Raw genomic sequence first — 27,398 nt, 5'->3', positions numbered from 1 at the left:
ATAACAATGCAACCTTGCAGCTTGTACATAGTTCCAATCCGAACTCCCTGCATTAATACTAGTGCTCCTCGAACCATCTTGCAGGTATCTTTCTTGAACATTGTTTTTACACCTGCATCATCCATCTTCCTTACAGAATTCAGATTTCTGGCCAATGCAGGAATATGCAGAACACTCGAAAGTGTTGTAACCCTTCCACCTTGAAACTTCAACTTTTCTTTTCCATGACTAATGATTCTAGCCTTCCAATCATTCCCTAAGAAGACATCACCACCATCATATTTCTCATACTCGTAGAACCACTCTCTATGGAGAGTTAAGTGAAAGGATGCACCTGAGTCAATCAACCATGCCTCATGATCTACATGTGTACTTGAAGAAGCCAAATATACATCCCCACCTTCATCTGAGGTGGTTTTCGCCTCTACAAAAGGAGCATCATCAGATCCCTTTCCTTTATCAGGAGCTTTAGATTTACAATCCCTTTTGTAGCGCCCTTCCTTTCCGCATTTCTAGCACACCTTTACAGATTTTCCTAGAGATTTAATTCTCTCTCTAGATTTAGATCTCCCACTTGATGACTTATTTTTGTTTATGTTCTAGGACCATCCTTGTACAGACAATGCATCACCATTCTAGCTCTCCATATTTTTTCGTCTCATCTCCTTCGTCAGCAAGGATGAGACTATTTCATCAAATTGCAAGGCAGTTGCATTGCTACCTAGTGCAATAACTAGACTATCCCATGAATATGGTAGAGAACACAACAAACTGATGCACTTATCTTCATCCAAAATTTTAATATCAATAGATAATAACTGACTGACCACAGTATTAAATGCATTCAAATGCTCTGTCATTGAGTCTCCATGTTTCATCCTCAGGTTATACAACTTTTTCCATAGGAACAGTTTATTCACTAGAGACTTAGATTGGTACAAAGTCCCTAACCTGACCCACAAAGCCTTAGTTGTAGCTTCCCCTGATACATTCAGCAATACTGAATCCGAGACACACAATCATATTGTGCTCTTTGCCTTCCGATCCAACTTCATCCATTCTTCAGTGGACACTCCTGTTGGTTTAGTACCCGGATCTATCGCGATCCACTGATCTTTATCTACCAACAAATCCTCCATCTTGAGTTTCCATAACTCAAAACTCTGATCATTAAATTTCTCGATCTCTATATTTCCACTACTCGCCATCTTCTTTCACCACCAGAATCAATCCCGCAAATCTCCCACTGAACAGGGTCTACCACAGGCCCGAGTGAAACCCCTTAGCAACAAAGGCATCCCCTTGAAGCCAAAATAGTTCTGATACCAAATGTAGGTTTTAACCCTGTACATAAATTACCTGCATACGAATTCTAAGAACAGAAAATAAACAATGCAAGAGCATAACACATAAAACATATATACACAGAGATTTTCCCCTGGATCCCAAAACTTGGACTACCAGCTTTATTTTTCATTATGTTCCTTTCAATGTTATAATACATATATATACATGTCGAAGCATCCAATACCATGGACCGAAAACCATTGCGCCCAAAACCATGCACAAAACCATAGGTAGGTTTGCCCCACCTAATAGAGGGTCCAAAAAAAAATTCCTCGGGGCGCTGCCCCTGACCCTGTAGAGGGGGGCTACCTCACCCCCTCAAATCCCCTGTGACCCCCCTGCTGCATAATCAGTGCAATGAAGGGGGGGCTCTTCCCCCCTCTAACCCCTCGGTTAACTAGGTGGGCTAGTTGTGGAAAGAATATAACACAACCCAACAAAAAAAAATCAAAATTCTCTCATTTTTCTAACAACATAAGAGGAATTGGAGTTTTTAGTGGCCACCTCACTGGGTGGAGTGGGGTGGGTTATAGGTGGTATAAGAGCATCCAATTAAAATGCTTGGATTGGATGGGCTTTGTTTGTGGCAAGTAATAACAATTTTTTGCAATGGAAATTCAATATGATTTCTAAAATTCTAGGAAGATAACTTTTAGGTGTTAAAATTTTGTCTAAGCTACTTAATTGCATTCCTAATTGATATTTTGATCTAGTGATTTATCTATCAAAAATGCAACAACAAAATCCCATTTTAATTTTCCCTGGCATTAAATTAGGAGAAAAATTGTAATTCCACATCATAAGATAACTTGTACGAGTTAACTAAGTTAATTTGAGTTAGCTAGTTCAATTACTTTGAGTTGAGGGTCTAACTTGTGTGATGTAGAGTAGCTCTACTTTATAGGAGCTTGATTGAGTTTATTTTGATTTCTAATTAATTAATTCAAATTAACTAAGTTAAATTCAGTGAAGCTAGTTCCAAATGTTGGAGGAACTAGTAGGAGGTCTAACAATGGGGTGTTGCTTCATGTGTTCAATCAGTTAACTGATAATTCAACCATAAATAACTCATGCATGTGTGATATGAGAGTTACACAGTTTATAGTGGAGTTCAAGGGAAATGTACTATTAGTTGTATAATCATCCAAATTGTACTGGTGGTGCATGCAATCAAAGGAAGGCCTATGATGGATTGCACAATTGCAATTGAGGAATATCCATAATTAACTGGGGTTAATTCCCAAGGAAACAATGTAAGGAAATAGGGACTTAGGAAATTAGAGAATTGGTTAAGTATTGGCCAAGGCTTCTCTAAGAAGTAGTTAGATATATAGAGATAATGCATAGATTGCTCAGGCTTGAGCAAAGCATTGTAATCTTCTCATATCTTCTAACTAATGCAATATACAAATATAAAGGGTTTTTAGATGTGGGTTTCCCTAGGAAATCATTGTATAATGTGTTGATTGAATTATTTCTCTTGTATGCTTCGTGATTTCTCGATCGATTTATTGTTTCTGTTGATGATTAGAGTAGATTCAAGTCTTTTGTTTTAGCATATTACATAAGCAATTTGAATCTACAAGGAACTTCTATATTATCTAAGTTGAAGAAAACTAAAAAATTGACATGTTTCACTATCATGAATAAATTATAAGTTGTGATTAATAGTTAAAAACCCCTTTTGTGAATTTTTTAGCCCTGTATATCATGGTTGATGATTTGTTACTTTGTTGATAAGCATGTGCTAATGTTGATTGTGTTGTTGCAAACAATCTATTATAGCAGCTTTGTAAGAGAACCATGGCCATAATTATGTTGTTTATTTAATTATTATACACTAACAATTATGTGTGATTGGAAACACATCACAAGTAGCAGTAGACATAGACATACACAAAAATGAGGAAGAATATGGTGTAGTATAGTTTTTATCAATCATAGCATGGAAAGGAAGAGTTCAGGACAAATGAAGAAGATATATTAGTTTCCCAAGGGGGATGGGGTCACTCTCCATATTGGATCGATACTCTGAGGAGTCTTGTTACACTAAAAAATGTCACCATGACCACTTACAGTTAGTATGGCTCAAATCAACAGTCATGCTACCCTCTTAGGCAAGTCTTATGCCTCTGCTATCCATCTCAAACTCAAAGAAGAGAGAAAGTCTTGTCAAAAATATGTTTATCTCTGGGGTCGCAGGTTCTCTCTAGCCTTACCTGCGGGGACGCTCACAATGTTCACAAAAGGTGCGTCCTTGGACGCTCTGTATGTTAAGGGACAGGTGCGTCCTTCTGTAAAAGGAAAAATGCGCGAGTTTCATCTTTAAAAAGTTACTTGTGGTTACTTCTAGAACTTTCTAGAGGCCGGTTTGATGAATTGGATGCGCCTCCAGTTGGTTCATGTATCTCTATTAAGGGGGAACTTATCCCATCAATAAGGGAGCTATCCCACCCAAAGAGGGGGATTATCCCATTGATGGTGGACCTGAATAACCTCTTTACAGCACTATAAATAAAGACATTGAGCCAGAGGGAGGAGAGGTTGGAGCTATACATTTTCTTTGGGTAAATGCTGCAGGAATTAGGACTCCCATTTAGAACCTTGTGAGGAGAGATTGTCTTTGCTTGATTCTACTTGGAAGTGGGTGAGCTTTGTCAAAGTAGAGGAAAACCCTTGATGGACCCTGGGAGGAACTTGCACAACACCAAGGCCAGGTTGTAAGAGTTTCTTTGTTTCGTTATTAATACAAACTGGTTTATTTTTCTCAATAGCTTGTGTTAATGAGTTATTTCATGTGTTCCTTGGTCTGCATGTTGAATATATGTTTTATTATATGAAATGCAAGTGCTTGGTAATTGTTTGATTGTTTGTGGTTGCAGGAATTGACATGAAGGAGGAGCTCATCCGGATCGGCAAGGACGGACCACAACAACAGCGTTTTGGAATAAGGTAAGCCTAAACACTTGTAGTTTTCATGTTTTAAAAGGTATATTTAGAGAAAGATCACTCCATTTTGTCTTGTTTGTCACTAGAGAGTTTAGACTCCTAGGGAGGTCAGTTGTGTCCGCACCCTTGACCAATTCCGTGTGACAAATTGGGGACTCCACTGGGGACTCCATTAATGTGAAAGTCTTTTCCTTTGTGTGAACTTTGCTCTGAGAAATCATTTTTATTTTCTGGTTTTTGACTGTGAGAATTAGTATTTGGGTGGCTTAGCTTTAGATTTAGTTAGATTTGGTTTTTCTTAACTTTTCCAGAAGGACGCACCCTCTGAGTACTGCACAGTGCGTCTTTGGACGCGCTGTTGCCGTTTGCACAGAGCGGGCCCGCGCCTGTTCTAACGGGTTGCCTGCGTCTTCCTGTAAAAATTTAGGAAAACTCCATTTTTGCTTTAATTGATTTTAGATTTTGGTTTTTCTTAGTGTTTTCTGCCCAGATCCTTTAGTACCCTGTCAAAAATTTTCACCTGAACTTGTTTCATTAGCATTCCTGCTTTTAGCTTTCATCAATTGGGTGTTTTGAGTCTCTTTTTTGAGAAATTCTCAATTTGATTTCCTTTGGTCATTACTTGGAGGTTTCTCTCAGTCTTTTCACAATTTTGCATCTTTTTGCTTTTGTTTTTGCAAAAAAAATTTCCCCCTCATTCGCCGGGGGGGGGCTAAATTGTGTATGAGTGTTAATCGCCTTTGAGTGTTTTTATGTTTTGGTCTTTGGAACTCTCACCCAATTTTCTCGACTTGCACTTGATTGGTTCTTAGATTACATTAGAATCATCTTGTGTTTGAGAATTCTCTTGCATAGATCACATTTGCATAATTAGAGTTCTCAGTTTCAGAATATGAATGAAAAATGTGCATAGATTACATTTGCATACTTTTCATGTGAATTGTGCATAGATTACAATTGCATAGTTTACATTCTGAAAAATCAATTGTAGATTTAGATCAGCTTTCTTTGATTTGAATTTACACAAAAAATAAAAATAAAAAAATGGTTTGGAATTGATTTGTATTAGTTTTTCCTGATAAAATTAGTGCATCAATTTTTTGCATTGTCAGAAGTGAATGGAAACTCTCTCCTTACTTTAGTTAGGATTCATCGAATTGAAAGGATTGCATTATCATATTCGATTGCATTCAGTTGAGTCGGGTCATAACACCATTGGTTTCATCTCCATTTACCCATTTGAGTAATAACAGCCTTAATAACACAGCGCTTAATTAAAATTCATCTAGTAATTTTTACATTTCTAGGGCTCTGAAACACCAACATAGCTTAGGCTAGGGTCTTGGAGTAGGTGAGTACTTAACTCTCCAAGACTACATAACCAAACAGATAGTTTATCTTGAGTAGAATAAATCCAATTGTTTCAATTGCACTCTGGGAAAGCTCCTCTTAAAGGAGAAGCACGAGCTCGTGTCCGAACCAGTGAGGGGATCATTCCCCCCTCGTTGGGAATGACGCCAGACAGTCCGTATTACAAACGGTAAACCTCGGATTAACCATTGTCGAGGAGCCAGGGGTCACTTATCGGTAAACCTTGGATTGTTGTCAAGGAGCCGGTAAGGGGATTGAGCTTGCTACTCTGCCCTTGCGTGCTGTCGGAGTTTAGACTGTTCCCCCAGGTGTATTTGTTACTATTGGTGACCTTAGTGACCATAATCTTTAGGGTTCTACCGAGGTGACGGTGGAGGGAAGGTCCCACTGTACCTGGAGCAGACGTCGGTTATACTCACTTGGATTTTCCGGGGGGTTCACTTCACTTCGAGACGGTTAAAGTGGAGGAACTTGTGCCGGTCTATTCATTAAGCAGGTTGCCGGGGTAACTGTTCCACCCGCCATTTCTGTACTGAATTCTGCGAGGTTGGGCTTCATCACCAACTAGTGTTTTCGGTCCGGAGAGCTTACTGTTTGTGTGTGGTTTGACTCCTAGATTTGATAGCGCGTGTTAATTTGTTTGTTTTTACTTTTAGAGACCATAGGTGTGAATTGTGAATTTTAGTTGTTAAGTGTGAATTGTGAATTGTTAATTTTAGTTTTAAATTGTTAATAAAATTCACTGAAGTTGAATATAATGGCAAATGTTCCGGAATTCATCAACCTAGGAACCCCTCCTAACGAGAATCCTAGTACTTTTCCTTACTTTGGAAATGTTGGTCCTCCTTATATGGCTACTTTGTCATTACCTGGATTTACAATAGGTTTACCGATATGGTTATTTTCAACTTCGTTGGCCCAAAATACTCAAATTGTTCCATCTCAACCGGATGCTTCACTTCAACAGAGTTCACCATCTCAACATCACCAACCTTCTGTTGACCCTTTACCTTCTTCGCCTAATTTTTCTTCCTCCATTTCTTCCTCTTCGCCTGGTAAAAGCCTTGATGTTAGTAACCAGGAGGCTAAGAAGAAGAAGAAAGGGAAGAAGAAGAAGAAGAAGAAGAAGCAAGATAAGAAAGAAGTCAACCAACCAACCATGGCTGTAAGTGTTAGTTGTGTTGAGGAAAATTCCGACATGCATCGTAAACCCAAATACCCTTGCAGGCTTTGTAAGGGTGACCACTTCCTTGTCAATTGTCCTAGTATTCCAAAGGTCTTGGAAGTATGGTCAGAAAAATCTCATCAACTTTCCATTGATCCATCAACCAGTGATAGTCAGGTTCCTGGGAAAAAGGGTAAAGTTAGGTTTCCTTGTAAGTTATGCAAAGGGAGTCATCAAACTCACATTTGCCCTCACATGGATGAAGCCTCAAAACTGTTGGAAAACCTTACTGTTCCACAGCAAGAATTTCCAACTGGTTACCGTAAACTTTCTCCCAACCTACCGTCAACTGACGGAGTGATTGATCTAATTTCAAATACAGTCAATCACACTCTTCCATTGGAGAGTGAAACTCATGTCACTCAGGTTGATGATCCATTAGTTGATCAAGTGGTCGATTCAATTTCACATTCGGTCGATCCCACTTTCCATTTAGAGAGTGAACTTCATACCGCTCAGGTTCTTCTTGTTACATCAGATTCTTCTATGCCGGGGGACATTTCACCTGTTCATACAGAACCCCCTCCAAACACTGAGGTCTTTTCCTTTGATTGGAATAGACTGACAGAACCTCGTCTTCCTTCCTCCATCCCTTTCCAAATCATTGTCAAGGCTGGTGGTAGGGACATACATCGTACACAGGTAGATGAAGGTGCTTCTGTTAGTATTTTATCCTCAACTGTTTGGAAAGCTTTGGGTTCCCCTCAGCTTGCACCTATTACGCAGAATCTGAAAGCTTTTAACAGAACCATTAGTGAACCTTTAGGGATCCTTCCTAAGTTTTCCATTACCTTGGAAGGTAAAACTGTTTGTGTTGATCTTATGGTAGTTCGAGGTCCCTTGGATTTCAATTTGCTCCTTGGGCGAGACTATGTTTATGCAATGAAAGCTGTCGTATCGACACTCTTTCGCGTGATGTCTTTCCCTCACAATGGCAGTATTGTGACTGTAGACCAGCTTTCGTTCCCTAGTCTTTTTTCAACTACCAATAATATGACACCCCTAAATGTTCCTGATTCTAAAGTGGTATCTACCCTGCCACGGGTTAATTATGTGGCAACCGGTCCCATGATTTCAGTTACCGATGTAAGTGAGCCTCTCACTGTTTGCTCATCTTCCTTTGATTTAGCTCCGGTAATTGACATGGAAAACTCTATGGGATTACTTGAACACGATGTTCTTATCCCTTTTGAATCCCTTGACATGTGTTCCTTCCCAAGAAGTATTCTTCCTTCGGATGAAGACCTCTTGGAAGCCATGATCAAGGTGTGTCCATTGACATGTCTTTCCTCCAGTTGGAAGCCATGATCAATGTTACGAGGATAGTTTTTTCCTGTTTCAACCTTGTTAAAAAATGAAATAGGTTGTAGCAAGGATAGTTTTTTCTTGTATCAACCTCGTTAAAAAATGAAACAAGGAGTGTGAGGATAGTTCCTTTTACTGTGTCAACCTCGTTAAAAAATGAATCAGTGTGTACGAGGATAGTTTTTTCCTGTATCAACCTCGTTAAAAAATGAAATAGGCTGTAGCAAGGATAGTTTTTTCTTGTATCAACCTCGTTAAAAAATGAAACAAGGAGTGTGAGGATAGTTCCTTTTACTGTGTCAACCTCGTTAAAAAATGAATCAGTGTGTACGAGGATAGTTTTTTCCTATATCAACCTCGTTAAAAAATGAAACAGGTTAGTATGAGGATAGTTCTTTTACTGAGTCAACCTCATTAAAAAATGAATCAGCTAGATTTTAGGATATGTAGATAGGTTGTAGAAAGTAGGGTTTCGAGGAAAGTTCCTTTTACTGTGTCGACCTCGTTAAAAAATGAATCAGTCATGTGAGGACAGTTCCTTTTCCTGTGCCAACCTCGTTAAAAAATGAAATAGGTGTCTATGAGGATAGTTACTGTTACTGAGTCAACCTCGTTAAAAAATGAATCAGGTATGAGGATAGTTCTTTTTCTTGTGTCAACCTCCTTAAAAATGAAACAACTCCCTTTTCAAGTTAAATATTGAAAGTAAACCTTCATTTCATCCAGCCGGTTGAATGCAATGAAGCCTGGGGGGCATGTACCTTGCTTTGCATCGTTATGCTGGGGGCATGCGAACTTTTTGAGCATAGTTCCTTATCTTGTGTCAAGCTCGTTAAAAAATGAAATAAGGAGTCTTGAGCATAGTTCCTTGTCTTGTGTCAAGCTCGTTAAAAAATGAAACAAGGGTAGGTTAAGTAGGTAAATTGTAGAGAGTAGTCATGAGCATAGTTCCTTGTCTTGTGTCAATCTCATTAAAAAAATGAATCAAGGATTATAGAGCATAGTTCCTTGTCTTGTGTCAAGCTCGTTAAAAAATGAATCAAGGTTTTTAGAGTAGAGTTTTTGTTAGGTAGATTATAGAGTAGTTATGAGCATAGTTCCTTATCTTGTGTCAAGCTCGTTTAAAAAATGAAACAACTCCCACAAGTCTTTCCAAGATCTTGAAAGTAAAGCTTCATTCCATCCACCTCATTGAATGCAATGAAGCTTGGGGGGCATGTACCTTGATTTGCATCATTATGCCGGGGGCATGTGAACTTGTAACAAGCATAGTTTTTCGTTTCAAGCTTGTGTAAACATGAAACCGAATCCGAGCATAGTTCTTTTCCTGTGTCAAGCTCGTTAAAAAATGAAACAAAACCTCCTCTACTTGAGTCGAGAGATTGACTAGATCTCGTAAATGTTAAGTTGTATATTTAGGTTAGTTGTTTCGGTGTTTTGCATAATTTTCTTACAGTTTTAGGTCAAAGTCTTTTAAATGATCTCGTCACTAAACCTTCATTTCATCCAAATGGTTGAATGAAATGAAGCTAGGGGGGCATGCACTCTAGCAGTTATGCTTGGGGGGCATCAAGCACAGTTTTATCTCTGTTTCAAGCTTGTGTAAAAATGAAACTAATTTGAAGCATAGTTTTTATCTGTTTCAAGCTTTTGTAAAAATGAAACCTATCTCGAGTCAATTTCGGTTATTTTCAAGACTCGTTAAACTTATGAAAATCCCGAGATTATTTTGCTATTTTTCATTCTCGTAAAATAAATGAAAATGCCGAGTTCTTTCCGTCTTTTCCTGCTCGTAAATTAAATTGAAAGTCGGCCACATGAGTACATTTTTATCATTTTTTCGAACTCATTAAAACTTACGAAAAAATGAAAACCATGAGTACATTTTTATCCCTTTTTCGAACTCGTTAAAACTTACGAAAAAGTGAAACCTTGGAGTTCTCTTTTAAGCCCTTTTCAGACTCTTAAAACATGAAAAGATTGCCGAGCGTTTCTTTTACACTCGTTAAAACGGAATTAAAAGACGGTCCCCTTTTAGCTCTTTTCTGACCGCAAAATCAGGAAAAGATTGCCGGGTTTTTGTCGTTTCAAACTCGATAAGGAAATAAAACGACGTGTCCTTGATCGCTTTTTACTTTTCAGGTCAACGACACTATTATGAAAGTACTCCTTGGTCGCAAGATCAAGCGGTTCCCCCAGGTATTATTTTATACTTTTTCGGGCTTGAGGGACACAAATGTACGAAAAAGTTCAACGTGGAGTCTCCTTTAGTTTTTTCAGACTCTCTAAAATTGAAAAACATCGAGTTTCTCCTATACTGGGCTCGTTAAACTTTTACAGTAGAGGACCTGTTCAATTACAAACAGGAATGAACCACTCCTTCCTAGGGTTCGAATTTAAACTAGGTTGGACTCGTCCGAAGGATGAGCTTATAATCAAGCATATGTTATCCTCCTCAAGCTTGTTAAAAATAAAGAGGTACTTGCCAGAAATGGTGGGGGAAAAGAGAGAAGAATGAACCTGTTTGCTACCTTTTGTCTCAAAAGAAACTTTATTACCACTCTTGAACACGACACTTTTTCATTCACCTGGGTTGGGAAATCTTTTACCTCACAGTTGATCAAACCACTTTGAAAGTCTTTAACCGGGTTCCGGGGATTAACTTTGAGTTATTCGTCACCAAGCCATCTGTCGTGTCGTTATGTGTTCAAGAGGTCTGCAAGCAAAACTTTCATCTGCAAAATACTTGTCATCCATTTGACCATCCCTGAGTCAGTCCTTACAGCAACATTTCTTCAACTTGAACAATGATTTCGTGTTGCGGGCTTGCCTGCAACGGGTCGCTTTCTATCGACATCGACACATTATCTAGAAAGATGACTTAGGAATCGACAGTACTTTGAAGTCTGCATGCATCAATGGCAGGTTTCTCGCCTTTGACGTCAGTTTACATCATTGACTTTCGATCAAAGGATTCCGTGAAGTGTTCGACATCAAAACATCTATTCACATTTCACGGGTTGTGCTTGGTACTTTGAGAACCATTGACATTACTGGTGGTTTCTCTCACGCTTGTTAACAGTTTGCATCATCGACTGGTAATCAAGTGGTTTCTAACATGTTCGACATCGAATCATTTAATCACATGGCTAGAATCGTACCGATTCGGGAAGTAGAAGTGAAGACCCTGGATCTAGTTTCTACCATCCAGGCTGCGAGGAGTTTTGTATTCATTATCTATGTAGACTAATCATAAACAGATGGCTGCGTCCATACTGTGTCTACGAAAGTCTATAAAAATGATGTACTGCAAGATCATTCCTGTATCAGAGTAGTTAGTCCTTTAGTTAAAGTTTTGAATCTGAGTATAGGAATGCCTACCTCAGTGATGATATAATCTTATACATGTATTTTGTGTTGAAAATTGCAGGTTCCAACCAGGTCATCCACAAGACAATCCTTGAAATGATAAAGCGCTTCACCCTTCCTAGAATTACAAACCCTAATCTATTCCAGGCTTCGCACTTTAGGGGGCAATCTGTTACACTAAAAAATGTCACCATGACTATTTACAGTTAGTATGGCTCAATCAACAGTCATGCTACCCTCTTAGGCAAGTCTTATGCCTCTGCTATCCATCTCAAACTCAAAAAAGAGAGAAAGTCTTGTAAAAAATGTGTTTATCTCTGGGGACACAGGTTCTCTCAAGCCTTACCTGCGGGGACGCTCACAATGTTCACAAAGACTGCGTCCTTGGACGCTCTGTATGTTAAGGGACAGGTGCGTCCTTCTGTAAAAGGCAAAATGCGCAAGTTTCATCTTAAAAAAGTTACTTGTGGTTACTTCTAGAACTTTCTAGAGGTCGGTTTGATGAAATGGATGCGCCTCCAGTTGGTTCATGTATCCCTATTAAGGAGGAACTTATCCCATCAATAAGGGAGCTATCCCACCCAAAGAGGGGGATTATCCCATTGATGGTGGACCTGAATAACCTCTTTACAGCACTATAAATAAAGGCATTGAGCCAGAAGGAAGAGAGGTTGGAGCTATACATTTTCTTTGGGTAAATGCTGCAGGAATTAGGACTCCCATTTAGAACCTTGTGAGGAGAGATTGTCTTTGCTTGATTCTACTTGGAAGTGGGTGAGCTTTGTCAAAGTAGAGGAAAACCGTTGATGGACCCTGGGAGGAACTTGCACAACACCAAGGCCAGGTTGTAAGAGTTTCTTTGTTTCGTTATTAATACAAACTGGTTTATTTTTCTCAATAGCTTGTGTTAATGAGTTATTTCATGTGTTCCTTGGTCTGCATGTTGAATATATGTTTTATTATATGAAATGCAAGTGCTTGGTAATTGTTTGATTGTTTGTGGTTGCAGGAATTGACATGAAGGAGGAGCTCATCCGGATCGGCAAGGACGGACCACAACAACAGTGTTTTGGAATAAGGTAAGCCTAAACACTTGTAGTTTTCATGTTTTAAAAGGTATATTTAGAGAAAGATCACTCCATTTTGTCTTGTTTGTCGCTAGAGAGTTTAGACTCCTAGGGAGGTCAGTTGTGTCCGCACCCTTGACCAATTCCGTGTGACAAGTCTACAGGATGAAGTTATAAGCTTCAAGGCAGAAAATGAGAGATTGGTGAGATATCAAGAGAAATAATTTGAGATAATGTAGTCACTATGCAAAATCTCTTTGATTTACAAAGACAAAGGAAACCTAAGATGAGGGCTAGTCATATAGACAGGAGGAGCATTTAGGATTCAAAAGAGAAAACATATGAGGCACCTGCAGGTAATAGGTCCAAGAAGAGGCATAGGAAAGAAAGTGAGGATATCATGTAAGGAAATGCACCATTGAGCACCTCGAGAAGAAGAACCAACACTTATGTGCTTCACTCTAGCATACCATCTAGTTCTACTACTAGGAGACACCACCATCACCCTCATCATCATGATCATCATCATTAGGGAGAAATGGAAAATGATTGCATTCCCCAGGAATTCAAGAAAGCAAAGTCGCCAACATTTTATGGGGATATGAAGAAATCATAAGAGGAAGAATCTTGGTTGCTTGGCATGAAGAAATGTTTTAGAATTCATGATTATTCTGAAAATATGAAAGTTAGGATTGCCACCTACAGCTTGAAGGGAAAAGAAAACTTATGGTGGGAATATTTGAAAAATTTTAGAGACCTTTTTGAGAAGGAATTGACTTTGAATGAATTTGAAAATCTTTTCAAGGATCAATATTTGTCTGAGGGGTACTATGATGGCAAGGCAAAATAGTTTTATGAATTCAATATGTGACAAATGACATATGATGAGTATGTCACTAAGTTCCTAGAAATATTAAGATATATGCCATATCTCTGAGATGAGAAAGCCAAAATTTAGAGATTTATTAGTGAGTTTCCTATGACATTCAGAGACAAAATTGAATTGTTCAGATCTAGAACTGAAGGTTACCATTAAGAAGTTAAAACGCTTCTATGAGAAAGAAAAAAAAAATCATAAATTAAGAGTGTCTAGAAGGCAAGGAACAACACTAGAAATAATAAGAATTGTCCCAAGAAAATTTCAGAAAAGAGAGAAGATAAGAATTCAACCCATGCAAGTCAATTTCAATAGAAAACCAACATTGTTGCTAGGGTAAATATGCAGTAGTCAACAACAGAGCAGCACAAGTTTGAAGGAAAATAGAAATTAAAGTGTTGGTCATCTGGTGAAAATCACAGGAAAAGGGACTATCCACACTAGAGAAATGTTGGACTATCCATAGTGGGTGATGTAGATCAAAGTTTACCCATAATTGATGCAGTTGTAGACAATCACCAGGAATACCACTAGGATGATGGGAATCACAATTGTTGTTAGACCAAAACCACATGTGTTAGTCAAAAATCACATCGCCATAGATAAGGATGAACGAGAGGCGGTTAGTCCATATCGTGAAACACACAGGGAGTGTTGGTTTATCCAATGTCCAACAATATCCCCCCCCCAATGCGAGTCGGGTGTGTATCGACCTCATGACCTACGCTCTAATACCACTTGTTGGGAATCACGATTGTCATTAGAGCAAAGCCCACATGTGTTAATTAATGATCACATCACTGGAGATAAGGATGCACGAGAGGCGGATAGTCCATGTCACGAAACACACAGGGAGTGTTGGTTTATCCAATTTCCAACATAGGCATCCATAATTGAGATGGAAGTTGGAACTAGAGGGAGAGTTCTAGCCAGATCCATTGTGCATTCTAGATCGGAGGAGTCTCATGCTCTAGAATCGATCCATAGAGCAAGTCAAAGTGCAATGGAAGCAATCTGGGCCCGAGGAAGACACCCGGGAAGTGGCGGATTCCATGAAGACTACTTATCCATTTTTGGTTTTCGGTTGAGTCAAATGCAAATATGTATATGTAAATAATGTAAAATGTTGTAAATATTAATCGCCAAGGACAATATGCTTATATTTTGTACTTACCATGTTTCTTTGTGTATATGGACAATGAACACTGAGAGTAGTGTTCCTCCAAGGGAGTGGGGTTTGTAATAGCCCAATCTGTAATTGGCTCAATTTTTCCATGTAATGACACCATGTAATTATATTTATAAAAAAAATCAAAAGGGGTTGAGTCAAGGGACACGATTTCCAGAGGTGAGGAGGTTGCTTACTTGGGATATTCAAGGTTTCCTTATTACAACAAATCTGAATTGTTTTGAAAGTTATTCAAGGTTGGTTGTTGATCCTTGAATGACATGGTCATGAATTAAATTTGACTGAAAGATAAGGATGAAGGCCATGATTCTTTATGAAAAACATACAAGGTAGAAAGGACAAAATTTATGATAATTTGGCTGTGCTAGCATCAAGGACAAAGTAGTTCAATATGAGGAAAAAGAGAGAGTAGAAGGAGTTCATTTCTCATGGAGGAATAAAGAAGAGGAAGAAGGTGAGAGGATAGATGGGTTTGTGTTTTTGTTTAGAAGGGAAATCACTGAACTGAAAATTCGCGTTTTTAAGGGACGAGTAGATCTTTTGGATGGCATGAGTCTAGAAGAAAATGTTTTAGGTGGGGAGGAATTTTCCTCTCCAATGCCCAGGACCCAAATGGTGGAGATTGTGATTCTTAGAAATTCCTTAGGGCTAGGGTGGATGAGATTTCATTGGAAAAATCTTGGAAGTTTTCTGAAGACTTTCTATTGTGTTTACTTGTTTGATTTTCATTGTGGAGTCCATAAATATAGGTGGAACCTCAATGTCTATGTGCATTGGTAAAATTTCAACTTAGTTGAATGGAGGATTGGTTCCTAGTTCATCTTGTAGTTGTGCATAAGTCCCTTAGTTTTAACCCCTCAGACTCTAGAATCTGGCTCGGGTGTGATAGTTGTAACTGAGGATTAGCTACAACTATCTATGGTTGGGTGGAGAGTCCTTTCCCAAGACTCAATTTCCCATAATATTTAAGATAAGTGCTCTTGTTATACCTGTGATTTTAATGAATTAATGTTTCTTTCCTAGTTGACTGATGGTATTAATATCTGAGAATTCTTATGACTATTTTGGTTACAATTCAAAGTAATTTGGCTTGGAAATGAGAATTCTAGCTAAAGACAATGGTATAATGTCTGATGTAATTAATAAATACACCAATATAAAATCATGCCACTATGTCCAGTATAGAAAAATGTTTTCCCTGGTTGTATTCATATCCATTTCATTGGAAACTACATTTCCTCAAGTTCTTAATTTGTGGTTTAATAAATGGAATTCCTAGATAAAATATCAAGGTGCATCTATGAAATATGTTTACATTAAGCACACACACACACATATATATAATCGAGTTATGTCGTGGTGTCGATTTATGTCATTGTTTGTGATATTGTCAAAAACTCAAGAGTCATATGTCTACTTATTGACTCTTACAAGATGTTGTTGAATGCGTTGACAACGATTTCCCATTACATCATGATATGCCTATCAGTACGAAACCAAGGGAAATTATATTCTCGGTGTTGCGATCTTATGGAGTAAAAGTAGTCTTGTAGGCATATCTCATAGCTTTGGTTCCATCATGGTGGGTGATGCATCTTGGCTTCGAAGGAAAACCTCTAGAATAAATATGTGTGTGTATGTCTACACACACACACACACACACACACACACACACACACACACACATATATATATGTTGAACAATGTCATTTGGAGAAGAAAAATTATACGTGGACCTCAGGTTGTCATGACATGCTATGTCGGAGTTGAGCTAGAGAACTGGTAATGGTGTTGACCCAAACTTTTCATTATGAACATCTCAGTAAACCCATAACTAGATTTGGAAACTAGATACTACCTTGTGACACCCCCTGCAGTGGTTTTGGAAAATATGAGGGAGGGGTATCATAATTAATCTCTGTCGTAGATTTGGTGATGTGCAGTTTTGATAAAGAGTTTTGCACCACCCCTGCCTTTTTTCTAACATCTAAGCATGTTGACCCGTCACAATTTGTTAACTTGGAGCATGAGTATCATGGACCGTTGATTATTACAATTTCTACAAGTGAGATAGCATTGTATTTTGTTGACCTATTATCCATAACTATCAATTCGACTATTGTAGGTTAAAAACTTTAGAAATCTTAGACACCTTGGTTATTTTATTTATGTAAGGATTAAAAAACCATTTGGGTGCAATATTAAACATGTAATTTAAATGGTTATTATGTGTGTGTGTGTGTGTGTGGCTAGAGTGGAATTTGGCATCATGTGGAGCTTCCACATCAATCAGACGGTGGTGAATCACTGCCAAAAATCTATGGTATATGCACCCTCAGGGGAGGGGGTGACATTAATGGGGAGGGTATCCCCCACGCATGTCGTCGATATCATTTTCTTGATGGATAACTCAGATCTCATCGCAACCCCACTCCCTTGTGGTGTCAGTAGGGAGGGTACCCCCTACACAAACCATTGATCTCATTTCAAGGATGGATGACCAGGATCACAGTGGAGGCTTTGGGCCTTACTCCGTATTACCATGCATTGTGACCATGGGTAGAGCATAGTTCCAACAAACAATGGAGATCACTGGAGATTTGACAGTGGAGGTGAATTGCAACACCCCCCCCGCCCGTTGTGACATCAGTGGGTAGGAGAGGGAGTGGTGCAATTGGTATTAGCCGTCAGATTGGTAGAGGTGCAGAGAACCTTCTGATGGAAGTGTTGGAACCCTAGTTTGGAACCATGATTGTGATGGGTGCTAACCATGTAATGATCGAGCACATCGACATATTGCAAACCATTTGTTGGTCGTTGATATTGTCACTAGATAAGGATCATCGAATGGTGCGGGCACCAGTATGTGCATTGGCACCTAACAAATCGATGACGAAGTAATCACGACTACCCTATAATAGTGTGACAAGTGGCATAAGGTGGATTGAGGGAGTGGTATATTCCTTTCCACGTTGACTTTTTGAGACCAGGGTATGGGGTATAGAAATATTTGTAAACTTTACCTAAATGAATTCCAAACCCAAATAAGAAGAACTGAAAAAAGTGACAAAAAAAAAGAAAAACAAATTGTCCCATTTTTCTAACAGCATAAGAGGTATTATATTTGTTACTGGCCATGTCACCGAGTGAAGTGGGGTGGGTTACACAACTCCTATGCAGAGTGTTGAGTGAGATAGCAGGGAAATGTAGAATAGAGAAACAACAACCATATCTCTTGTGAAGAGCAGAGAGACAATAGCCGTAACCCCTAAGCCAAGTGGAGTGATATAGAATACAACGTTGCATGAGTTTCCAAAGGAACCACCCCTAATATAAATCATAGTGAGTTCATTGAAAATATTACATCACAAGTCATTGCAACAATTGAGTGCCTTATGTCAAGATCTAGCCTCAGGCACCTATGTCAATAGACCTAGGTAGTACATATAGTCTTACATCTTCAACATAAAGCCTATTTAGTGCATGTAAAAGGGTTCTTCAACTCAACCCATTAGACATTACTTTTATGGATACATCTCCTAGTATTGCATAGGGTGCTTTTCCATATGCTCAATTGGACCTATTATAGACACATGTGCTTGATCTTCAATAATATTCAGTTAAGATCCTAGAATAGATAGTTGATAGACATAGGACTCTAGGGAAATCCTATACTAAATAGTAGTAGTGTTATGATTAGGAGGTTATTTCACATGCGTCATTGGTCAGTGTAGTGAAGGAGGTATATGCCCACATCTCAATCTCTTAGGAAGTTTAAACAAACATGACAATGAGAAACTAACACATAAAAGTATAGGAGACTCTTCTATGCTTGAAGGTGTAAAACTTGGAACTTGAGGAGAAAGTAAAGAATACACCTATACTGGAATATCTACAACTCGACCCAAAAATTAAGAAATCCAAGAAGCTCATCTAAGAGGCTAAGTATCACATAGACAAATTTCTGACTTAGTCAACCTTATCTTTAGGATTTGGACACATTTACAAAATTTTCCTAAGTGTGCACACTATAGGAACACATATGTACATGGGAACCATAGATAGGTTAAAAGAGGAAGTCCCTTACAAAATTTATCTTGACAACATGCAAGGAGGTGATGGCTGGGATCTCTATTCATACACATTAGATCATGTCAACCTAGGCCAATAAATAGACACTCTCCACTATAGTGTTGGAATCTCAAGAACAATTTCAGCTACGATACTTTATTCTCATGGAAATCCAAGCTCAAGTGGCTAAAGAAATTCAATTAGGAGAATAGATCAATCATGTTCAAGGATCTACCACTATTGAGTCTCCTTTTTTATGCCTATGATTTCTTATATTGTCTTCTATTTTTTTTTATCAATTTCACCTCAAACCTGTACTAATTTCCTATCTTCTTCCAAAACATACCTTTTAGCCTCCTTATGTATCTATGAGGTAATTTTTATTTCAAAGCATGATTTTTACGTTTTCTTGTAGTAGAAATATAATTATTGATTCCTTTTCCTCTCTAATTAATTGGATTGACTCACATAGATATTTAGACCATGTTCCTACTCATCTGGTACCAGTGTATTGATCTAATACTCGTGCTCCTACTCATCCGATATTAGCATTATTGGTCTAGTATTAGCACTCCTACTTATCCAGTACCAACGTTATCAATCTAGTACTCGTATTATCATTCAGTACCCATGCGTTTGCCTATTGGCTACCCGATAACAGTTACCGATCTTCCTACTTACTTGTATTCACCTCTGTACTTGTGCTCATCAGGCACTAACAATAGCGGTCTAGCACCTGTGCTCATCCGACACCAACCACGGTGATCCAGTGCCAAAAAAGTAATCCAAAAAGTGCGTTTATCTGGTACCAACATTGACTGTGTTATTCTGTTACCACTTGCATTGAATGTGTTATTCCAGTAACACCTGCATTGGCTGTATTATTCTGGTACCAGACCCTACTTTCCAGGTTCAATGGTTGAGTGAATTGTCTTCGATGAGGTCGAGGAAATTGTTGGTCAAAGGCATCATCTTGTTACAGAAAATCGAGATGATATGCTTCATCACTCATGCACTGCATGTCATGAGGATGAAGCCAAACATGTAAAAGAAAGTGATTTGTATATTTTTACAGTGATTTGATCTTATCTTTTAACATTGAATGTAATGACCATTTCTCTATAAGAGAAGGCCCGTAGATGATAGGAGTTAGCTAGTAAGAGAGAGACAGTAAGTAAGACAGAGTGAGACAAACAATTGCAGCTAGTTGGAGACAAATTTTTAACTTTATTGTTATGTTGGAGACTTGATTCTGTAATATTTTCTTTTGAAATCAATAATATGAGCAACAATTGATGAATTTGATGTGTTAGTAGATTTCTTAGTTCTGTAAGTTCTTCAAGCTTTCCTTGGTAGCTCGGCAAGGGCCCACCGAAGCCATCAAGGCAAGTTCTTATTATAGTTATTATGCATATAGTTTTGTTTATGTAGTGTTAAGTATTTGATGTGATTTCAGTCATGTTTCATGTAAGTAATTTATGAGTGACAGTTCATTAGTTTTATGAATGCAAACTTTATTTCTTAAGATGCAAACATGGAAACTAAGATAAAAGATCTCACAATTCACCTACATGTGTTGTTAGTGAAGAATCTTTTCATACATTTCCTGTACTAGAATGCAAAGTTTCTTTCAGGGCTAGTTCTGGTTGCTTTGTTTAATGTTTGAATGTGGTGAATTGGTTTTGGTGTAGCTATTGAGATTAACTGCTACAGGAAAACAAAGTTAGATCCATCTTTCTGTTTCATGAGCCTGTAAATTGATAGACTTGTTATCCTAGCAAGAATCATTAGATTACATGCTTGTTAAGAATTTATTTCTGAGTTTTACTTTCAAATTTTGTGAGGAAGACAGTATTAGTTTTGAATTCTTTTGATTTAGGTTATACTCATCAGACATAGGAACTTATCTATTATCGACACATATAGTGTATCAAATCTTTTGATTACAAATCCCTGGTTGATAATTTAAATATTGTGGCGATATATCATTCATATAATTGCCTTGACAACCACAACAGTATAGGTTGACAAATATTATAATGACTTTAAGGTATTTATTGAGTCATTTGATGAACTTGATCATGATTTCCATATTTTTTTCAACAATTCATGAATATCCCATTTATTGCCTCAATTTTGTCGAAGTAGAAGCTATTGGCTCAATGATGAGCCATATATTAGTGTTAGTGGCTTGTTGGAACTAGTGTAGAGCCAAGTTTTGAAGAAATGTGCATGTTATGCATGGAAGAATTGTACTACATGCCAGGAATTCTATGTAAAGAAATGGTTTACATCACACAGATGCACCATGCATGATCACTAATTGATTATATGGAAGGAAATGTAATAATGCACCACCTATCAACTAGATTATTTTGGGAATCTTTCAATTGTAACTATTTTGGAGCCAGTTAATTGGTGATTAGGGTTGTTGTTTTGATTGTAAGACACTATAAAAGGATGAATAAGAAAATACTTAAGATAGTTGTTGTTTCTTTTAAAGCTTTTCATCTAGTCTTTAGTGATATTCTTAAAGTCCTATTAAAGAAACACTTATAGCTAACGAGACAAGTAAGGTCTCTCATTGTGATAAAGAGAGACTTGTTCCAAGAATTTTAATAACGAAAACCTAGATCCTAATATATCACTAAGATTAAAGAAATCAAGAAGAATATATAGGAATCTGTGTAATATTATGACCAATACTTTAAGATTTTGTGGATGTATTAACTTTTCAAATTTGGGATATCTAACATTGGGAATGGTTTATTACAAAAATCCTCCCTTATATATGGGTCCCTAACTCCACCTTACATAAGAGAAGGTTACAACCTAGTTTGAAGTGTTGGAGATTGCAGTACACTTGGAATGCACTCAAGGGTGTGGTGAAAGTTTAGTAGGGATGGCATAGATGCAATGTCAACTTGCTACTCTCACACTATAGTTGCAAGACATAATGAAGGGGAATGCGATGCATAAGAATGTGTGGTGCACCTTATGCCAAAAGACACCATAGGAATTAATTTTTGCTAATGGGGAATTGTGTTACTACTAGCATACCAAACCCATTTTCAACACAACAATACCCATTTCCAACACAACCACAAAATAAGTGGCACAAAATTGATAGGAAATGGGGCCATATACCTCGTTGCTCGACATCGCCAAAAAATTAGAATACAAATCAAACTCCATTATATGAATTTCGCATGTTGATAAGGTATGATGTGAACCACTGCAAATCACTAGTGTTGATGACGAAATGTACAATGGATGCTATTAGGCTAAGAGGTGAATAAGGGTAGAGAGTATGGAGGTTTCTAAGGAGACCAAATAATAGATTTCGATTGTATAGGCCAAGAGGGAGAAAACGATGGAATGTGACAAAAGATTATAAAGAGTTGTTGGCTAAATAAGAGGAAACTAAGAGATACTAGAGTATGGTAACCAATGGATTATATTATTCACATCTTAATAATTTTATTTAATAATTGTTTTATATATTTAATAATTTTAAGATATTATAAATTTAATATTAAAAAAAATAATAAATAATATATTTTAGTATGAATATTTTTAGGGTCCATAACTTGACTTAAATTCTTCTTAGCCCTTCCTTTCATTTTGTTAGACACCTAATCCCCTAAGGGTGGTGTAGAAGTTGAACAATCAAAGGGAGTCTAAGAGGCCTTGGAATATGAATCCAATAGTCATATAAATGTATTATAAATGTACATCAATGTGAATAGTAAATGCAATTCAATATTTTATCATTCATATTTTATGGTGTGGAACTTGAACAGTCAAAAGGAGTGTAAGAGACCTTGGAATATGAATCCAATAGTCATATAAATGTACATCAATGTGAATAGTAAATGCAATTCAATATTTTATTATTCATATTTTGTCCACATTTCATGTGTTTAACATGATATCGAAAAAAACAAAGGCTGAACTTGCTCCAATTTGAGCCACTTGTTTTTATGGCGTTTTTGTGCATGTCAGTCCTAAAATAACAAAATTGGTAGGACCTCAATTTGCTGCTCCTTGAATTACGTTGCTCTGAGCTTCCTACGCTCGAACTGTGGTTTTGTTGCCATTTCGTCTTACCATTCTGAGTCCGCTCAACTGCTTCACTCGTCATTTCTTTGTAATAATATACTAAAAACAAATCCATTCAGGTCAGCTTGTCAGCAGTTACACAAAATTTTCGCGCCTTCATTTTTGTGTTACGTTGAATTTTCCTTCCCTCTAGTGTGTAGTAGATTCAATTTTTTGCCTTAAAAATAGGATAACAAATCATGCATTACATTTTGAAGGCGTATTGGGTCCATGCACTGCTCCTGTTCCTTTAACGCTCCCATTTTTGTAACTCCGTCTCCCTAACGGTCTTATCGACTAGCGTTACACTAATCTGCCACTCTAGGCATTACTCTGACCATTCTTTCATTTCTATAGCAGTGAAAAAAAAACCTTCCCACCCACATGGTTAATGGTCCCTCATACTCCTTCCAACCTGTAATAACACTTCATATTCCCTTGTCAGATCTATTTCTAATTATCGGTCACGACCATAAGAATATTGCAAACAAGTAAAACTACTCACTTGTTTTAGCTGGGGATGGTGGATGGTCGCTGAGTTTTTCTTCCAACATTCACATAGCAACAAGTTGCCTTGTCTACAGTTTCAAAAGTGCATAACAAAGGCCTGGCGTCAAAGTGCAGAGGTCTAATTTTTGTAGCTCGATGAAGGCTTGTCAAAATATTAATTGCTTTGGATAATAATGGCATGATTTGTATATGTCGTTATGATTCCTTGTCTTGAGCATGGTCAAAATAACCGATGGAACCTGACAGAACTTCACTCCAGAATAATTTTCAGCTATGCAGAAGGTTCATTTCAGAGTTGAAAGAAATTACAATATATAAGAATATTCTTCAGTGAGCCTTCAACGATACAATAAACACACTTTCTAGTTCACACAGTTACAATCCTTGTACTGGTTTGTGCCTTTTTCTTATGTACCTTTAGCAATGCGTTGTTTTCCTTTAATACTCCCCAACAAAGTAATTTCATATTCTCCAGCAAGGTTCATCTGTATGCTCTCTAAAAGGATGTTTAGGTGGGAAGGCGAAAATATCTGAGGGAAATTTAAAGGCTTGCATCACGTAACTACAGATGCTTCCGTGAATTGACCGCTACAACTATGTGAAAATGTGGATAATGGCGTGGAGATAACTTGAGTGGCCATCTTTCGTTGTCAAAGGCGAAGCTTCTAGAGGAACATACAGTTTATATTCCCCGTATAGTCGAACACGTGGATTCAGAACTTGTGATATTCACAAATTCAAAAATTTGGTTAAATATAGCATTAACGTTGTGTCGCAAATTCTCGATTCACACAAGTTAGAAGTTCGCTTACCTTGGTTGACTCGACAATGAACCAGCGGCATGGATTGAAGCCACAACAATTAGAGGAGCACTCGTGAGAAGAAGAGCACAATCAACCAGATCGACCATTAGTCTAGTTTCTCCGAGCTTCTTTCTACCCTACGAAACTCGTTGTCATAGGGAAAAGGTATATCATCTTCCTTAAGGTTAAGACCTTTAATGTGCCTGTGTTTTTGTGGTTTCTCTTTGAAGTTTCTACAAAAAAATCCACATGAAAATTTACTTTTTGCAGCCTTATATTAATTGACGTGACCCCTTATAAGGGTGCATAAGGTTTTTGAATTTCCTTCTTTTGTTGAGTTTGCGCTATTAAGGAAAACAGCTAAACTTGAAATGATATTGGACTCATTGAGAGCTCTAATCGTATCCACTACTGATGACACAGTCAAAATCAATAAAACCGACATTCAAATATTTCTACAAAATGCATAAAAGATGGTAGAATTTTTGCAGCTTGGATCTCGACTACAACAAGAGTAGTTACAATAATGTAATTATCATTCCGAAATTGATTTTGTTCGTAAAATCCCCTTTTTGAGTATGAAGTTGGCTCCTATTAATAGTTATAGATTGATAAAATTAGTGTCATTGAGGTTGATTCCCATCATGTACCTAATACGAGAGCAAATTTGCATGCAGATGCAGAAATTTAGCCTACACTTCCTAAGTTGATCATTAGACCTTGGGAAGATCTTTTCGACAACAAGCATAAAACAGGTATTGGATATGATAAGGAGGTTTCTCTTCACACTCTAGACTAATCCAAGCCCATCCAGTTTCATAGTGATAGGTGTTTTCCTAATAGTTCATATTCATTTGTTCCAGGTCCTCCTCAACAACAACATATTGTGAAAAGCCAACATTGTGACTGAGTTGGCCATGTGAAAGATCATTGTTTTGATATTGACCCATGCAAGCATTGTAGTCAACATACTCATTCATCAAATAGATGCTTCATAAGCAAGCCTCATGCAAGAACAAAGATTCACCTTAGATCGATCGCTTCTTGGAAATGGGCTTCAACAACTAAGAAGGTATTTAAATCATACCATAGGATTTTTTCTCGAATTATATTGAAAAGTATTGAAATTGAGATATCTTTATCTTCTAACCTTGTATTTGACAGGGGGGAATTGATGGTCACCTACAATCTTCAAAGTCACATCAAGCGAGCCTGAGGCACAACCTGAACCTGTTGCCTAAGCCTACAGCCAGAGACAACCATACCTAGATTCAGAGTTGTAGCGAGAGACCCAGAAGCCCTAAGCATGCCTTTGTTTGGTGGCCTTCCTTAAACCACCGGCAGTTGTAGACCTCCATTTTTCCAGGATGAATTTGTCCCTCTTAAAAGCATTAGGCATTAGGGACATGTCCTCTAGCAAAAGATTTCAACTTCTTGCCAGATTTGGAAGATTCTTGGGAACAACACTAAGCGTTCTACGTTGAGACCCTAATGGTCGACCTTTTCAAAAATTGGGAGCACTTCCTCTAGTAGAAGAATTCAACTTCTTGCCAAATTTGGAAGAGTTCCAGGAACTGCACTAAGCATTCCAATGTTGATGTTCATCCTTAAACCACCACTGGTTGAGACCTCGAGTTCTCCCACCTTATACCTTCATTTGAGAGAGCGCATTCAACTTATTGTTGTCATGCATTATTGTATTTTTTATTAAAGCTCTCTTCTTGTGCTTGTATATACCACTTCAGATTAAGGGGGAATGTTGGACACCTAATCTGCTAAGGGTTATGGTGTGAAAGTTGAACAATGAAAGAGAGTCCAAGCGACCTTGGAATATGAATCCAACGATCATATCAATATATTATAAATGTACATCAATATAAATAGTAAATGCAATTCAATATTTTATCATTAATATTTTGTCCACATTTCATATGTGTTTAACACATTTAGTTTTCTTTCTTATTTCTATATCATCTAATTAAAAAAAATTTAGTCCTTTCAAATTTTAAACATCAATTTCAATTTTTGAGAATCTTAATTCTTTTTAATCTAAATTCTTGGTTTCTTTTTATTTAATTTTTTTATTGTGGAATTCTTAATCCTTAATTGAAACTTTAAATCTTAACTTTATTCACAAATACCTCATCAAATCTTAACTTATATTATTCATACCACACTCATCAAATCTTAACTTATATTATTCATACCACACTCATCAAATCTTAACTTATATTATTCATACCACATTGATTGTTTTTGACCAATTCTAAACTACCTATTTTTACCCATCTTAATATTATAATCCTATCCTATTAATTTTATTCAATCCCGTCCATTCTAAGTTAATTTATAAAAAAAATTAGTGTTTTACTTATTTCAAACTAAATTAATCTATTAACTATTATCAATTTGATTATTATTTATCATTAATTCAATTTTGACTAAATCCATCAAATTATTTTAATCAATTCTATGTCAATACAAATATTATTATAGTTTATTTTTAACAAATTATTTTAAAATATTTTTTTTACTATAACAATTTTACTATAATTTTTTTTTAAATAATTATTGAATGCTAAATTTGGCCACTTAATATTAAGTTAAACAAATGGTCTTTTCAAATTAATAATTCCATCTTTTATTTAATTCACTATAACATTTTTTACATCATCGGAACAACTTAACGTCTCTGAAAATAAATGAAATGTTCACTTGAAAACCCATGAAATGTTCACTTGAAAACCCAAGTACATCAATGAACAAAATACACTCTGAATAGAATACACAATTATATATATAAACAAAATAAAGTACACTCTGAATAGAATACACAATTATATATATAAACAAAATAAAGTAAATATTACATACACTTTATAATTTATGATAGATACTTGAGAATATTTGATTGTAAAAGTATTTTCAATTTAACATCGTTAGTATGAGTCCCAATAAATTTATAAATTTATATTCTTTTACTTTCACTTTGTTTTATTTATTTATTTTAAATATTTTTAACAAAAAAATATTTTTAATTTATTTATATTTCTTTGAAATTTATTTTAATAATATATTCTCATTACATTCACGAACAAACTTTTCATTTTATAGAAAATTATATGTTTATTTTACAATCGAAACAACTACTAACTCATTTTAATGGGACAATATTATCATTATTTAGCTGTATAAAAAATATTAATTAGGTGTA

Source organism: Pinus tabuliformis, chromosome 4_1, assembly GCF_031772625.1.
Source record: "Pinus tabuliformis cultivar Carrire ecotype Pingquan chromosome 4_1, CPIR1, whole genome shotgun sequence".
NCBI lineage: Eukaryota > Viridiplantae > Streptophyta > Pinopsida > Pinales > Pinaceae > Pinus > Pinus tabuliformis.
The sequence above is the reverse complement of the archived record's forward strand: the minus strand, read 5'-3'. Positions refer to the sequence as shown.